Source organism: Rhinolophus sinicus, chromosome 5, assembly GCF_057876585.1.
Source record: "Rhinolophus sinicus isolate RSI-liver-muscle chromosome 5, RSI-T2T, whole genome shotgun sequence".
Lineage (NCBI taxonomy): Eukaryota > Metazoa > Chordata > Mammalia > Chiroptera > Rhinolophidae > Rhinolophus > Rhinolophus sinicus.
Window position 1 is genome coordinate 42,147,913 of NC_142505.1, and position 16,264 is coordinate 42,164,176.

Below are 16,264 nucleotides of genomic sequence, written 5' to 3' on the forward strand. Positions count from 1 at the left end.
TGGCAGGGGGCTCTTTCCCTCCTGTATAGAACTGCTTTTCCCTGCTGAGGACAATAAGCTTCAGGGCTCCTATTTTTCTGGGATCAGCAAAAATTCTTTAAAAAGGACCGATGTGTTTCACCATGAGAGCAAGGGTGTGAGGCTGGCAGGGGCCCTGGGTCCAGGGGAGTGCTCCTGAAGGCTCTTGGGAAGGCGGGATGGGGAACGTCTGACAGCTCATCCAGGGCCCCCCTACCCCAGTCTGTGCCCAGGAGCCTGGACCTGCAAATGTGAAAATAGCAGGCAGAGCCCTTCTCAGAGGAAGCCTGTGTGTCTCAGACACCAAAGCCACCTGAAGAGCTGGGTCCTCCCACTGGGTTTACAGCTGTCCCCTCAGTCTGCCGGCCTGAGAGCCCCATCAGGGCTGCTGTCACATCACTGCTCCCCCAGCCTGTCAAAGGGAGCCTGCTCTGAACCTTTCCTTGCCATGCGCATGACCCTCTCTCTGTGTGCTCTGGGAGGGACACTTTTAGGATGGCAGAAGCTGGGCTCCATCTTAGGGACTTGGGCACTGTTAGGTGCCATTGGGGATACAAAGGTGACTAAGATGGGATGAGCCCTTCTCCCTGGCCGTCTTCATCTGGCCAGGAAGACAAGGCACACCTTGGATATCAGAAGGCAGGGTGTCTGCTAGATGGGCCCAGGGGAGGGGCAGAGGGCTGGGCACTCAGCCATGGCTCTGCACAGGAACATTCCTTCTGGAACGTTCCATGCTTAGAACGTTCCAGAAGGAATGCCAGCATGGCCTTGAGAGAGGCCTCTAAGTAAGGCACCCCAGGAAGAAGTCAGTCAGCCTTTAGAAATCGGAAGGCTTCCTGGAGGAGGGGATCTACAAGTGAACAAGGGTGTGGACTGGTAGGTAGCACAGCTGGGGCGATTCAGGGGAGCAAAGGCATTGGGGCCAGGAGCTACGGGATGAGGGTGAAGGCCAGCTGGAGGTCAGGCTCCCAGCAGGAAGTCAGAAAAGGAATGGCAGGGAAGGCTGCTGGGGCGAGGGCCTGAGACCTGGAGAAGCGTCTGGGCTCCTGGCAAGGCCTGCTGAGCCTGGGGCAAGGCTGCTGAGCCGGGCTGCCCTTCCATGGGGTGGGAGGGATACTTGGGAGATCCCAAGGTGGCCAGGGACACAATGGCAAGCAGTGCCCAAGTGGGCAGCAGGCCCAGGAGACCAAGCCAGGAGAGAGCAGCTTCTCACTGTGGGTTAAAGGACATCTGCTTTTGAGAGACGATGAGCCACTGGACATGTCTGAGCCACTCAGGGCTCGACTACATGGCCTGCTACAAAAGAACGTGTGGCAGCTGCCTACAGGACAGCAAATAGGAAACCACGATGTCTAGTCCCTGCCCAAGAGCACGCAGCCACCCGGCATGAAAGACAGCCATTCAGGAAGGTCTCTGCTGCCTTCCAAACTGCCTGGGCCGTGGGGAGATGCCCTTTCCTCCATGACTATCTAACCCACGGGGCACCACAGGGCTTGCCTGTGAGCAGAGATGGGAGGACAGACCGCGAGGGCCTCTGTTCCAAAACAAACAGCATGCTGAGGCGACACCGACCATGCATGCCCTTCTTTATCTTGGCAATCTCATGCCCACACCTAAATATAGACGCTCGGGCATCTGCCTGCTGCCACAGAATCAGCACAGTCCAACTCACAGCAGAAGGGCACAGTGTTAAGACTCCAGAAGCTTTTCACTATGTGTTGCTGGAATCTCAAGTTCCTTTCTTGTTCAGATTGAATGAACATCCTCTGCTGCAGGTAAAGATGACAGAAGGCCCTGCAAAGGGGCACAGACATGCCAACTGGACAGATAGGCAGCTTTTCACCAGGGGGAAGGGGAAGGCATGGAGCCCCGTGGTCCCAGCCTGAGGCTTTCCTCTGGTCAGTACTTTTCCAGCCCAGACAGCTCAAAAGGGCCACAATTCTTAACTTTTACTTCGTGGCTGCACATTTGCAATAGTGGGAAACCTGGGCCTCAAGATGTGCTCCCAAGTTTTTTTTCAATCGGCCATCACTTGAAAGAGCTTAAAATTTTAAGAGCAGAAAAGAAACGGTAGTTTGTTCTCGTAATATTTTTTTTTTTTTAAATCCACTTTATAAACAATTCAGAGTTTTCTGCTCCTAGTTTTTTTGTTCTGTTTTTTTCCATTTTTCTTTTTTTCTTGGTTTGTTGATAAACAACAGGCACTATGTTCAGGCTGCATTTTGGTTAACAGAGACGAGAAAAAACTTGGCTTCAAAAAAAGAATATCTTTAAAGAATCAGCTCTATGCATTCCCGCCCATCTCAGAAAGTAGTTTTAATGACAATTTCAGTCATTTCAGTAAAGAGTTTCTGCTTCGATGTATTTATGTAATTTAAATGGCTGACTGTTTTTACAGAATGGGGATTTTTCTCAGTGGTCCCAAACTAGCCTGAGAAGAAGGGAAAGCAAAGCTCATGTTGGGAACAACATCAAACCCAAGCAGAAGAATAACAGAAACCAAGCTAATGTACGGGCCTAACTGTTTAAAATCACACTTAAAAATCACTTTATCTTTCTTAATAAATTATTGCAAGCTGGACTGGGAAAAAAATCACTCCAGAGAAGGTTTACAATATAAATAACTGCTAAGAGATCATTTTCTTTGTTTTTGTTGGCGTGGGTCTTGCTGAGTTTAAATGAACATGCACAGTGATGATGAAAGGAGCCGGGGAGGAGGGCTGGGGGGTAAGCAGCTCAGCGTGGCCACCAGTGATTAGAGGCTCCCAGCCCAATAAGCCTCCCAGCCCCTGCAGACGGAACACTGTGTGTGGGGGGGTGGGAGGGGGGAGGCCTGCCTGCCCTCTGACCCACAGGAGGTAGTAACTCCAGGTCAAGGACAACAGGGTGAAGAGCCCTGCTTTCTGCTCTGCCCAAAGCCAGCGCTCCAGGCTGCCCCCGTCTCGGGCCCTTCCTCCAGTCTTTCCCTCTGAGGCTGGGGCCTGCTCTTCTTCCCACCCCTCTAGGAAAGCTTCCATGAGATCATGCGGGTACCCAGTGTGCGTGGGAGCCGATGCCAGCTAACACTGAGGGCGAGGCAGCGGTATACAAATGAACAAAACTCAGAGCCACCACTGAAGCCCTTTTACTCTAGGAACAAAACAGCTCATTTTTCCTGCCCGCTGACTGCCTGGCCGGTGCTGTGGTAAACACGACTCACACGTTATTGAGGTCCATTCTCACCTCATTGGGAGACGGGTGTTCTCATTCACTTTGGGGAAAGAACCTGTGCTCTTCCCCACCAGCGCCCTCTCTGTACCTCCGACTCATCCTTGCAGACACCCTCCCCGCCCTCCTCCTGTCTTCGGAGCCTCCCAGCACCTGGCCGACTCACTGCAGAGGAAGTGTCCTTAGGATCAGTGTCTGCAGCACCTCACACCGTGCTCAGCACCAGCAGACGCTCAGGAAATCGTGCTCAAGAACTGCTTGTTGAATCAGAGACTAAAAGGACAAGGCCCTGTTAGCAGCGAATCACACAGTGTAAATTCCCTTCTAGAATCCTGAATCTCAAGGACCCCAAGGGTAGGACGCGCCTTCCCGCACTGCCCGCCGCCTCCGTGTCCAGCCTGGGACGCTTAGTGACGACTGGTCTGTCTGTTGGTATAAAATGCCATCATTTCGGTTCTCTGAGTCTTATCAAGTGATCACTTTCTAAGAGATGGTTCTGGGAAGATCAAGTAAATGAATTTGATGATTAACTTAATTAAATCTGATACCAACCAAGTGTTTAGAACTGCTTGGCACACAACAGGCTCTCCATAAATGTTAGCTGCTGCTGTTGTTATTATTGGACCATTTTTAGCTATTTATGAAACTTTGAAATGCTCTGCTGTCAAGGTGGAGCTCAGGGGGAGCCAACACACAGATCTGTGGACTATCTGGTTATCCCCTCGGCTTAAGGACATTTACAAGTGGGTGAGTCTCTTAGTGCCATCCAGCAAAGGACGTGTGCAAGGAAGTGGGGTGTGCCTGTGAAGGAGGCTTGGCCTCCCCGTGGGTTTGCACCCCACCCCATCCTCACACAGTCTGGGAGGTAGAGGCCAAGCATGAGGTGAGAGTGAGGTCCCCTCCTGTTCTTAGGGCCCCCTACTTCTCAGGCTAACAGGACAGGAGTCCCAAGTCCCTGTGCTCACACTCTTCCTTGGGTCCCCAACACCTGCATTGGCTGTGTACCCTCACAGCAACCCCGTCCCCGAGTGCCAGGCTGGGTCAGGACAACCAGGTTTTACTCTCTCGACTCTGTAACCTATTGGCTGAGAGCACGGGAAGTGAAGCCCACCTGCCTAATTCCACAGTCCTGTGCTGAGGGGACACTCGTGGGAACGCAGGGGAGAAGGTGGTCCTCATTTGAAAGAGTAAAACAAATGTGAGCAGTTATTGTTATTCAGAAGAATTGGGGAGACAAAAGATCGTGGCCAAATGGGGGTCACTGATAGAGATGGGGGTCGAGAGGGTAGTGGTGATTTCAGAGGAGGGGGCACATTTCATGACGAGGTCTGGGTTGGATGCCGGATGGAAAGAATTTGGATTTTTCTTGCATTTCTGTTTTCAACTAAAGCGAATCATTCCTTCCTAATTCAGCATCCAAGTTTCTCAGAAAAACTGATGAAAGGAAGTCTGGAAGTGACTTCTGGGCCAAGACGCAGCTCAGGTCACTCTGGCTCTTTATATTAAAAAGGGAGCACTTCCTAAAAACGTTTATCTTAAGAGTGTTCAACACGTGGACTGGCACTGTGGTCAGGAGAAGGAAGTGCAGACGCACACGTTTTCTGCTAGGAACACGCTGTGGCTTGCAAGGCCTCGCTCTCCCTGTGAGCTGCTCTGACAAATGAATTAATTGTTCAAAGCAGACAGAGTTTGTTTAGTCATGTCTGCTGAGGTGGGGAGGATGTTACGACACATCTGTGCTGGCTCTTTCTGCATGGAGCACCCAGGCCTCAGGCCTCTAAGCCAACACCCTGCGGCCAGAGTGAGTGGCATCGCCACGAAAGCCAATGGTGCACCTGCTCCACTGCTTTCAAATTAAAAAGAAGCGAGAAAGAGAGAGAGAGTCAGTCTGTGGGCTCTTCCTCTCTCAGCAGGAAAGGGTAGTGAGGCTCAGTCATTATGAGGGTAAGAACAGGAGAGCCAGATGCCTGAAGCTGACTGGATGTCACAGAGCCATCTTGGCCCCAGCACCCCAGGGTGGAAATACAAACTCCTCAGCCAGGCTGGCTTTTGCGGTGCCACAGAATATGACCCTTGGGCTCTTAATTCCTAGCCCTTCCTTCTGCCTTTTTCATGTGCCCTCTTGTCCAACGACACTGGATAGGTACCAGTGTCACCAGGATGTACTGTTCCCCGTTTTCAACCATGCGTTCAATGCAGCATTTCTCTTACCTGAAATGTCCCCCAGGCTCCCTTTGCAATTCCTACTTGTTTTGCAGAAAGCCTTCCCCCACCTCTTTCGTCCCCGCTGACATTCTGACTGGTCATGTAGTTATGAGTCCAGCAACATTTTATTTATGACTTCTGTGTGTCCTTGAATTGTGATTACATTCTTGTAATGTTGTTTTTAACTTTCTACATGTGCCTTGATTGTCTTGACTGGCCTGGACCTCAGACTGTGACGTCAGAGACAAGCCTTTTTTACTGGAGTCTCTCTGGTGGTGGCTGGCACCAAAGATGTGCACGGCTGCCTGACTTACTAGACAGACTGACTGTAAGCTCTCTGAAGGCAGGACAGATGACGTAAACTTTTGTAAGGCATGTGCCATTATAACTTGGATATACCTGGACACACAAGCAGGGTCTGCTACTTGCTGATTTAATAACAGCAGCTCCGTAAATATTTGTTGAATGAAGTCAACATTCCTGTGAGCTGAAAACAAGGTTCAGTACAGGAAACCTTGCCTTCTGAAAAGATTGCCTTCAAACCAGAAAGGTAAGCAGAACCTTACTTCATGACTGTGTTCTTTTCCTACCTACGCATATTCCCAAGGTCCTCAAAATGGGAAGGCAACCAAAAGCCCAAAACTGAAGTAGAAATGACTGCATGGGTGATCTTGAGCAACGCAAAGTAAGGAAGACTTAATGATTCAAGCCAATGGGCAGGGAAATAGGATTCATCCCAAATCAGTTCACTGCATTTCCACATAGACAACAGTGATAAATCTTAAAGCAGGACGGTTTCCTGCTTTAAGCACTGTTCCCAATGCAAAGTCCTTTGTAGGACAGAAGTTTCTCAAACTTTAATGTTTGCTTCCTGAATAAACTATGGGGTTGTACACTGGAACAATTGTGCTTATGAACACAAATCCCAGGGTTCCTTCTCATGCACTCCTGATACACACTGATGAGTGTTGTGAGGCATTTGCACAACAAAAAACTAGTTCAGTGCCACTGATACCCCAGGAGTTAGTTCCCAGGAATGCAAGTTCTTAACTATGAGAAATAGTTACTCTGGGAGAGGTGGAAGAGAATGGCATTCTCTCAGGAATGCAAAGATGGTTCAACATAAAAAAATCTAGTAAGTTAATATACCACACGTCTAGTTTTTATAAAAGGATAAAAAAGTCAAACATCTCAATAGATGTAGGAAATCTTTCTATCATTCACTCAAAATGTTAGTAAAACAGCAAATCTGTCACCAAAGGGAGCTTCCTTAACCTAATAAAAGCCAGCGCAAATATCACAAACTTTAGAAGCATTCTCAGTAACATCAGGAACAATTCAAGAAATCTGCTATTACTGCTTTGATCCAACATTATTTTCCCAGCCTTAGCCAATGGGGAAAAGAAAGAAAAAGAAATGAGGTATAGCCCAAACTATTGTTATTTGTAAAAGACATGATAGTCTACATGGAAAATCTGAAAAAATTTTCAGACAAACTATTAAAACTAATAAGATAGGTCAACAATGTTTTTGGATACAGTAAAATCAACATATAAAAATCAATAGTTTTGCTGTATACCAATAATAACAACCAATTTGAAAATATGTAATAGAATCAGGGACATTATTAACAACCCTATTGTTTATAAGTTAGCGACTTAAAAACAGTAAAAATTCTACAATGACAAGGGTTCCTGAGTAAAGGTTATGGTCCAAGGTTACAAAATCTCATACTCTGCTTGTGAATTTGGGAAAAAGAGCAGCAGCAATCTCATTTATATCAGCCTAGCTTTTTTATCAGTTTACTAGTGTGATATCGTGATATAACAAGAATATACTGAGTGAATGAAGAGTTGAGTGACTGCTAATAGGCACAGGATTTCTTTTTGCAGCGATAAAAATGTTCTAAAATTGATTGTGGTGAAGGTTACACAACTCTGTGAAAATACTAAAAACCCACTGAACTGTATACCTTAAGTGGGTAAATTGTATGGTATGTGAATTATATCTCAATAAAGCTGTCATTAAAAAACAAACGACAACAAAAAGAACCAAAAAAGAATTTCTCTAGCAAACACATCTTAGAATTGACTGCAAAATGTCACCTGCTTAATAAATTATTCCTAAAGGTATAACATCTTTCTTTTTTCCCCCACTTTTAACCTCATGACAATCTTTGGAAATACTGTTAACTCCCTTTGGGCTTTATTTTATAGTTGGAGAGAGAAATACAGAGCCCAGATGGGCCTGGGAAAACTTCACAGAGAAGAGGAAACTTGAGTGGAATCTTGCTTACTCTAGAAAGTGGGGAATCTAAAAAAGATAATAGTATGAGAGCTTAAAAGTTGACACCTTTATTAAAGAAGGAAGACTGAATGAGATGGTTACGCTGGAAACTCCCTGAAGACAAGAATTCTTTCATCTGTGCCATCAGTACCCAGTCAGTCTGGCTCAAAGGAAGGGCTCAGTAAATATTTGTTTAACGCATAAATAAATAAGTGTATGAACAAAGAAACAAATATATATTTTCATCTTTGTCCCTGGTTCCTGGCCAGAGCTCCTAAAACCTTTGTAATTTCCTAAGGGACAAAGGTTCTAGGAGCATTTTTTTTTTTTTTTTGTTCTAATATTTGGACTTTGACCCTTGTTCCTGGTGCAGAGCTTCTAAATTCCTTTGGAATATTCTGGGTGACAGGAGTACCTTTTGTTCTCATGAGGTGGGTCTTGGTGGGCTCCTGGAAGGCTCCAGAATTGGGGGCTGCTCACCATGCTTAGAAGCTTAGAACTCTCAGTCCCACCTCCCATCCTCTGAGCTGGAGACTGAGTTAGTAACTGATGTCTACCCAAGGAAACCGCCATTAAAAAATCCCCAAAGTACGTGGGTTTTGAAAGCTCTGGGGTTAGTGAACTCCTAGAGGTGCTGGGAGGCTGGCACACCTGGAGAGGGCATGGAAACTCCGTGTCCTTACCCCATACCTTGCCCTATGCGTCTCTTCCATCTGGCTGTCCCTGAGTTGTATCCTTTTATAATAAACCAGTAATCTAGTGACTCAACTTGTTTTTTTTCCTGAGTTCTGTGAGCTGTTCTAGCAAACTACTGAACCTGAGGAGGGGGTCCTGGGAACTCTTGATTTGTTGACAAGTTAGGCAAAGTTGTGGGTAAACTGAGGACCCACTACTTGCTATTGGTGTCTGAAGTGGAGGGCAGTCTTGTGAGATGGAACCCTTAATCTGTTGTATCTGATGCTATCTCCAGGCAGACAGTGTCACGATTAAGTTGAATTATAGGATTCCCCGTCGGTGTCTGCAGAGAACTGGAGAACCGGTTGGCGTGGGAAAAACACCTACACGTTTGGAGTGTTCTGTGAGTAGGGAGAAACAGTTCTTCTTTTCACTGAGATTAACCAACTATCACAGTAGCATTTTAGACCCTCAAACTAATCTTGTGGTAGAGGCAGAATCTCTATTTTATATGTGAGGAAATAAAGGCTACAACATTTCTCGGTACCTGGTCTTCTGATTCAAAAAATGGCTGTAGCTAAGTATCATACTGGCTGCATAAAAGATGCTCAACCCATCAACAAACAAGTGGGTGTCTATCAAATACCAGGACCAGGGAATTAAAAAAACAACAACCAAAAAACACAAATGATTGACTGTAAACCTCTTATGAGTAAAGTCAATCACTCAGGGTCAGAGGATAGATGCTTTGTTTCTGCTCCTCAAGAAATACGCTGATGTGAGATTTGAGCAGAGAGAGGGATAAATGCCCTCAAATTCCATCCCAAATCCTGCAGCAGCTAGGGACAATTCAGAATACACGGGGTTTGTTTCTGTGTCGTCGCTTTAAGCATCTGCTCACCAATAGAGTCACGTTCTTAATGATCTGTAAAGTACGAAACCTCACCTGGAGGGTGACAGGATAATGGGAGATCAGCTGCAGACTCAGAATGCATGGTATTTATTAGTAGCATTAAAAACAGACTGCACATTCTTAATTAGAATTCTTCTGTTTTTCTGAGCAACATGTAGCAGCTACCACCATTTTATGGGGCGCTTTTCTATTTCTATAATATGCCATAGTCAGAGGGAAAGTCCAAGTGCCATTTTCCAGCACTCCCACTCGGGTTTCCCAGCGGTGGCAGTAGTGCAACGGTCTGTTCTGTCAGTGGCTGCGAGGAAGTGCCTTCCTGCATCTTCCATGCTTCACATTCAGCTTAACTCAGCCACAGCTAACCCAGGGGAGCCAGTTAACTGGGTTACTCAGTTAACCTGGGGGAGCCTGCCCGGTAGACAATCAGAGGAAAGGCACACAGAACAGTGGAGACATTTGGGATTCTTTTTGATGGAGACATTCACGTGAGAAAAACAGAATGTTTCAAACTGGTTTTGAACTGAGACTTTCAAAAACTGTTTTGTCTGTTTTGGCCTGGGGCTGCGTACTTAAAATGATAAAAGCAGCTCTTTCAACTCAACTTTAAATCATAGAGTTCCCACCGCTAGTGTCAACACGCAGAGAGCGCTTATGGCTACAGAAAAGAAAGGAGTGGGGAGGTGTTGCAGTTAGTACCAGACAAGCGGAAACACAAGGTTTTGTGTCCTTCCAAGGCCCCTTTCTCTGTCCCTTGTCACAGGTTTGGTTGATCTCTCCCCCCACCCCACCCTTTCCCTTTTATCCAGTTTTTCCATGTTAGCTGGATTTAGCCACTTGTTCTTTGGGCTGTAATCAGAGATCAAGAGTGGTATAATTATTCTAGCATCACAAGGTGCAGTGTTGTTTCCAGAGCCGACATTTTAAAACCTTTGTTCCTTGATCAGCGCCAGTATCACCAGAGCACTTCCTTTAGAGCATGTGAAAGGAAACCAGTACCAGGGAGACACTGTAAATCAGCTTACGCCAAACCCCACCCTCCCAAAGGCAAATCAACGTGTAGGGCTCCCCGAGGAATGGCAGGGCAGATCTCCCCATGACTCTAAATCAAAGATTGTGGAGTACCTCCCTCTGCCTAAAGGTAGACCAGGAGCAGTCATGCATGTGGGAAAAATTAAAAAGCATCCTCCCCCTTCCTCTCTCTAGGCCTAGAGATGGGTTAGGTAGTGTCTCCTATGTGATGAGTCACCAAGATAGAGGGTAAAATAATCTTTGCTTAAGAATTTTATGAAGGTCATTTAAACAATTGAACATTCCTACCCACCCCCCACCCCCCACTCCTGCCCCAAGATTGAGGAGGGAAATGTACTAATTTTAGTTCACAAGCCAAACATTTACAAAACCATCGTCGTGAGCTTCTGGTTGACCTTGTAACTTGGGGGTGTTCTCAGGAATGACTGAAGCTAAGGGCCTTCTAGGCACCCAAGGAAACATCTCCTACACAACACAAAATTAAGTCAGCATTTACAAGGTACTTTACAAAGTGTGATCACACTTTTTCATGAGCCCCTCTGAAGAGCCCTCCAAGGTGTCAGTATGTCCATTGTAGATGTGAGGAAACAGGGCTGCAAGAGGAAAAGTGAGTGGCTTGAGGCCACCCAGCTAGTAGGAGGCATGCTGGCTGGTACTGTTTGATTCTAGATCCACAGCTGTCTATTAATTTGTGAAAAGGATACTTCAAACATCAAATCAAAACACTGTAGGTAGGGTTTCCAGGCGGGAATTCCCACCCATTGTCAGGAATTATTTTTCGCTTTCCAGTTCCCAAATCCCAAGATATAAATGGTTTTATGTTTTCCACAATGAATGGTTTCCACAAAGTGACAACTGATACTACCAACCACCTGGGTTCAAGGAGCTGATTTTCCCAATTTCCCGACCAAGTTTTCTTGGGATTCAGGAACAGAAAAGGAAAGAAAAAAATTCCCAAGAACGGGTGGGAATTCCTGCCGGGAAACCCTAAGTGTGGGGTTCACCGTCTGCCTGTGTCTCCTGGCAGCCCTGCCACTGACACCGCCATGCTTCAAGGCAGGAACATCCGACTCAGAGTAGGGGACACACAGAGAGCATTCACTAGGCTAGTTGAAGGTTGTGGTTTGTTAGAATTCATTATTCACAGTCCCGTGGAATTGCCCAGTAAGCACATATTCAATTGGGTGTACCATTTTGATAGAATGTAGTCTAACTTCCATTAATAGTCATGTCTGTTGCCCCAAGACCTTACTACTTCTGTTCCAAGACCCTCCCAGTCCTGTGCAGCTTTTCACAGGAGTGTTTTAGTGGCCTTGCCCAACCCTGCTAACTCACTAGGCCGACCTGCAGAGCTGTAAACTCCATGAGGCTCACTTGCTTGTCTGATTGGTTAATAAGTCCTGCGCTTACTCAGGAATGCCTTAGTGTCTCCTAATGCAGAATCATCTTCCAAATGACCCTAAACCCATCTCTAATTAGGAGAAAGGAGTGAAGGCACAAAAGAGTAGGACGTTTCAAAAACACACCAGTCTCGGCTTTCGGATGTCAGGGTTCCCTGACACTCCACCAAAGAGTTTCGCCAGCCTCTGATGTGGCTTAACCCTGCAACGGGAACATCTCCAAATAGAAGAGAACTAGGTGAAAGGAGGTGAATGGGCTTAGAAGGCATAAAGATCTCCTCCTCCCAAGAACAACCTTGTACCGCTTGGATTCTGAGGAAAGACAGATCCGAAATGGCTCAGACACTAGCTCAGACACTTACTAGCTGATGACCGGAGTAAGTCATGTAAGTTCTTTGTCCCTCAGTGTCCCTTTCTATAAAATGAGGATAGTCATGGTAGGCACCTCATGGAACAGTAGTGAAGACCGATGAGATAAAAGTCAGCATAATACCAGTAGGCATTCAAACGTTTTATCTACTTTGCTATTGTCAGTAGCAGCAAGCTAGAGTCACTAAATGCATGGAAAATGCCCCACGAAGTTTCCTGGGATGGCCATGATCCCATGGCAGGCCCTGGCAGCAGCTTAGAAAAAGACCATTTGGGTGCATCAGAGGGTCTTCAATGTCCCTCATTCGGCTTGCTCCTTCCTGCTACCTTGCCATTCTGTGTGCCTTCCCCCCAATCTAGAATTTCCACCTATTTTTCTCCACCACCCTATGTCTATAATCTCTGAGTGTTTATGAGTCACCGCCTCTGCGACGCTTCTCTTAGCCACCCTTTTCCAGGCAGGTCCCAGCCAAACTCAGATTTCCTTTACTACTTTGTCAGTGTCTAGCGTGTACAGCCAGTGTTCTCAAACATCTCGTAGTTTCATGTGTTACCAGCCTTCCCAACTCATTATTACTAATGGCAACTAACTTCTGCTTAGTGCTTTACAGATCTTGAACACATTACACCCATGATCTCATGATCTATGACTCGTTGGGACTATCCCCTCAAGACCCAAGTTAGGGAGACATTATTAACATCATCCCATGCTGCAGAGAAAGCCACTGTGACCCCAACAGTCTATAGCTGTCCACTCTGCTCTTCTCCTGTCCAATCCCCAGCCATGGCTAAGACGACAGCTAACCCCCACCCCAACCCCCACCAACTCCACGGTTAGGCTCACATGGCAGCCTCAAGTGCTAGAAAATGCTCACTTGCTCACAGAATGTTGACCCCCGGGAGAGAATTCAAGCAGCTGTGCCTAATTCTGTGCCTACCTGAGTGGAGGGAAGATATGAGGGCGAGGGGGCTGAGGACTCTTACTAACTGCTGACTTTTCAAAGAGGTGAAAAACCATGTCCCAAACACACTGTAGGTTATTGACAAGCTGAGGTCCCAATCCACAGAGTGATTTCCATAATCAAGAGTGTCAGGACATTGCAACCGCTGCTTCAAGGTAAGAGGGCAACCTCAGAGCTGTGTGCTGAGGTCCTGCTTTCACTACATGCTTGTTATCTAGGGGTCATTTCCTGCCCTGGTCTGTGAGCTCCTCCAGGACGGGATGTGTCTTCCTCACGCCTATTCTCCCAGCCGATCTAGGCTGTGCCTGGCACAGCAGCCACTATTAGTAGCCATAGGGTTCCTGGATGAGCAGGTACTTCCTGCTCAGCTGGAAGCCAAAACCCTTAGAGGGATAATATCTCTTTCACTGTTAAAAAGTCCCGATGAGGGAGGTAGCTGCATCATCTCCATTTGTTTACTGAATGGACACAGAAAAGGCAACCAGCGCCATTTCCGACATGCTGGCTCTCTAGTAGAATGTTGCTGGTGAAGGGATTCTCACCTGGCGTCCCCCAGGCAGGGTAGAGCTGCATGCTGAGTGGAGGAGCATGGGATGGGGTCTGCCTGAAGCGGGTTCAAATCCTAGCTCTGCGCCTGTTCGGCTGTGTGATTCTAGGTAATTTTACTGAATTCACTGAGCCTCAGCGTCCTGGTCTCACAAGATGCACATGAAAATTAAATGAATTTATGTGCCCACCGCTCAAGCACGTAGCTGCCATTTGAATATCTGACAGGCTCCCTCCTTCCCTTCGTCACTGCAAGACCAGCACAGCCTCAAGCTGTATGAATGTGGTCCCAAAGCTATTTCCATTTAAGAATGCCAAAAAATTGTGTCATTATCTGAAAGTGGGGAGGGGAAGGAGAAAGTAAAGATAACTGAGTTGAAATAAAACAATATTTCAGGTAGTATCAAAACTCCTCTCACCAGCTGACTGCAATGGTGACAGGCAGAATATCGTAAGCGTGAACAGAACACAGCGTGCACCTACTTTATCCCTCCCGCCCCCACCCCGCACCGGGAAGGAGACGTGGCTGGGACTGCTTCTCAGGTCTATTCTAAGAACAGCATCAAGACAAAAGTTGAGTAAGATTTCCTACCCACAGGTATTCCACCAAGGAAGCACAGCGTCTGAACGCATTACCTCCCATCTACTTATTTCTTTCTCATGAAAATGGGATAATTGTACCCGGGTTCCTTATATGACACAAGATAGCTGTTAGCTTTTGGTGGTATTAGGATGAGGACCTTTATTGCTGGAAGCATGGAACTCCCTCTCTCTCTTCTTCCCCGCCTCCCTCCTAAGACAACGTCAAAGCTTCAGCGGCTACAGAATTTTCAAACAACAGCTCACTCACTGGTCAGGGGATTTATACTCTGGAAAATCTGGCAAGTTGGAGTTTCAAAATTAGGATTTGGGATTAAAAAAACGTTTGAGGCTCAGTAAGGGATAGGGCTGACTCTGTTCACATAAGCAGAGGTTATTGTTTTTTTGAAATCTTGATGACAATTTTATTAGGCTGGAATTTCAGAGCCAGACAGGAGCTTGGAGATCAGCAGGTCCTTTTTCCTTCATTAACCAGACGAGAAATAGGCATCAAGAGAGATTAGGGTTGGTCCTATTGTTTACCTTACCATTGAAATTCAATACTTTAAAAAATAATTGTCAAAAACTCAACACAAGCTATTCTCTTTTAGTTAATTACGTTGGCTTTGAGTCTCCTAGCAAGCTTTTCTCCATGCTTCAGCAAGCCCGATTGTCAGTTTGGGTATGGGCCACTTTGGGAATGGAGAGGCTGTCAAATGTTTATTCTAGAATCTAACAATTCCCAGATGTCCATCTATAGCCCCATTTCTGGCCAAAGTCGATGTATCAAAGAAAAGAGCAGTAACAGACAGTGATTTGCAACAATATGGTTCCTGCCCTGGGTTTTCAATACCCCGTCTTTACTTTGGCAGTCGGTACTCTCACAGCGTGGTTTAATCACCCTTCTAGCTTTATTTCCTGTCCTCCTCTCCCAGCTCCTCATCCTCTTTGTGAAAGCCCTCACCGCGGCCAGCTGTGTGAACCAGAACCAGAACCCAAGGAATCCCCATCGTCCCCTTCCTCTCCTTCACTCGTCATCCAACCAATCACTGGGGCCTGTAGATTCTATCTTCTCAATTCATCCACTGCTTTTCAGCCTGCTGCTAGCCAAGCCACTGTCCTCCTTGAGCCAACCCATCATCTCTAATCTGTCCTGCACCGTGTGGCCATCTTTGTGAAGCAGGGATCTGATGATGTCAGCCTGCTCAAGCCCCTCTGGCTCTCCCCGTGGCTCTCAACACCAAGGCGCCATGTCCCTGTGGAGCTGACCAAGCCCAGCTGTGCCCTCAGCCTCGCTGCTCAGCCCTCCCAGCTCCGCTGAGCTGCTCTCCAGTCACAGTGTCTGTTCCTCTCTCTTACCTCTAGGCCTTTCAATGTGCAGGTTCTGTGGCCTAGAACGTTCTTCTTGCTGTCTTTCTGTTTGTAGGTCTTTCTCCTTACACCTTAGATGCACGTCTTCCTCTAGAAAATCACTAATGAAGCCCCCGCAGCGCCAGTCAGGTCCCTCTTCTGGCTTCCTCTGGGTACAGAGGAGAAATCCATACTTCCTCCATCTCCTGCTGTGCTGTGTCTGTCTCCCCAGCGAGAACAGACATCCTTAAGGACAAGGACAAAGTCTTTGTTTTCACTGCCCTAAAATTCCTCTGTGCTCCACCTACTGGCTCCTGCTGCCCACCAGCCCCTGGCAACCACTGATCTTTCACCGCCTCCGTTGTTTTGCCTTTTCCAGAATGTCAGATAGTTGGAATCATACAGTATACAGCCTTTTCAGACTGGCTTCTTTCAGTTAGTAATATGCCCTTCAGTCTCCTCTGTCTTTTCATGGCTTGACAACTTATTTCTTTTTACACTGAATAATATCCCACTGTCTGGATGTCTCACAGTTTGTTTATCCATTCATCTTACAATTAAGAATAAAGCTGCTGTAAGTATCTGTGTGCAGACTCTTGTGTGGACATCAGTTTTCAACTCATTTAGGTAAATACCAAGGAGCATGACTGCTGGATGGATGCTAAGAGTATATAGTGTTACAAGAAACTGCCAAACTGTCTTCCAAAGTGTCTGCACCATTCTGC

General features: G+C 46.7%; 1 protein-coding gene and 1 long non-coding RNA gene across 5 annotated transcripts in view; one reads left to right on the forward strand and one right to left on the reverse strand.

Annotated features, from left to right (window-relative positions):
• ATG7 (autophagy related 7) overlaps positions 1-16,264 on the reverse strand; it is a 219,959-nt gene that overhangs the window by 16,727 nt on the left and 186,968 nt on the right. The gene's annotated exons all lie outside the window — the stretch shown is intronic.
• Positions 1,349-8,479, forward strand: LOC148758240 (uncharacterized). The gene is made up of 2 exons (XR_016021302.1): positions 1,349-1,793; positions 2,417-8,479. It is a non-coding gene; the product is annotated as an uncharacterized LOC148758240 (long non-coding RNA).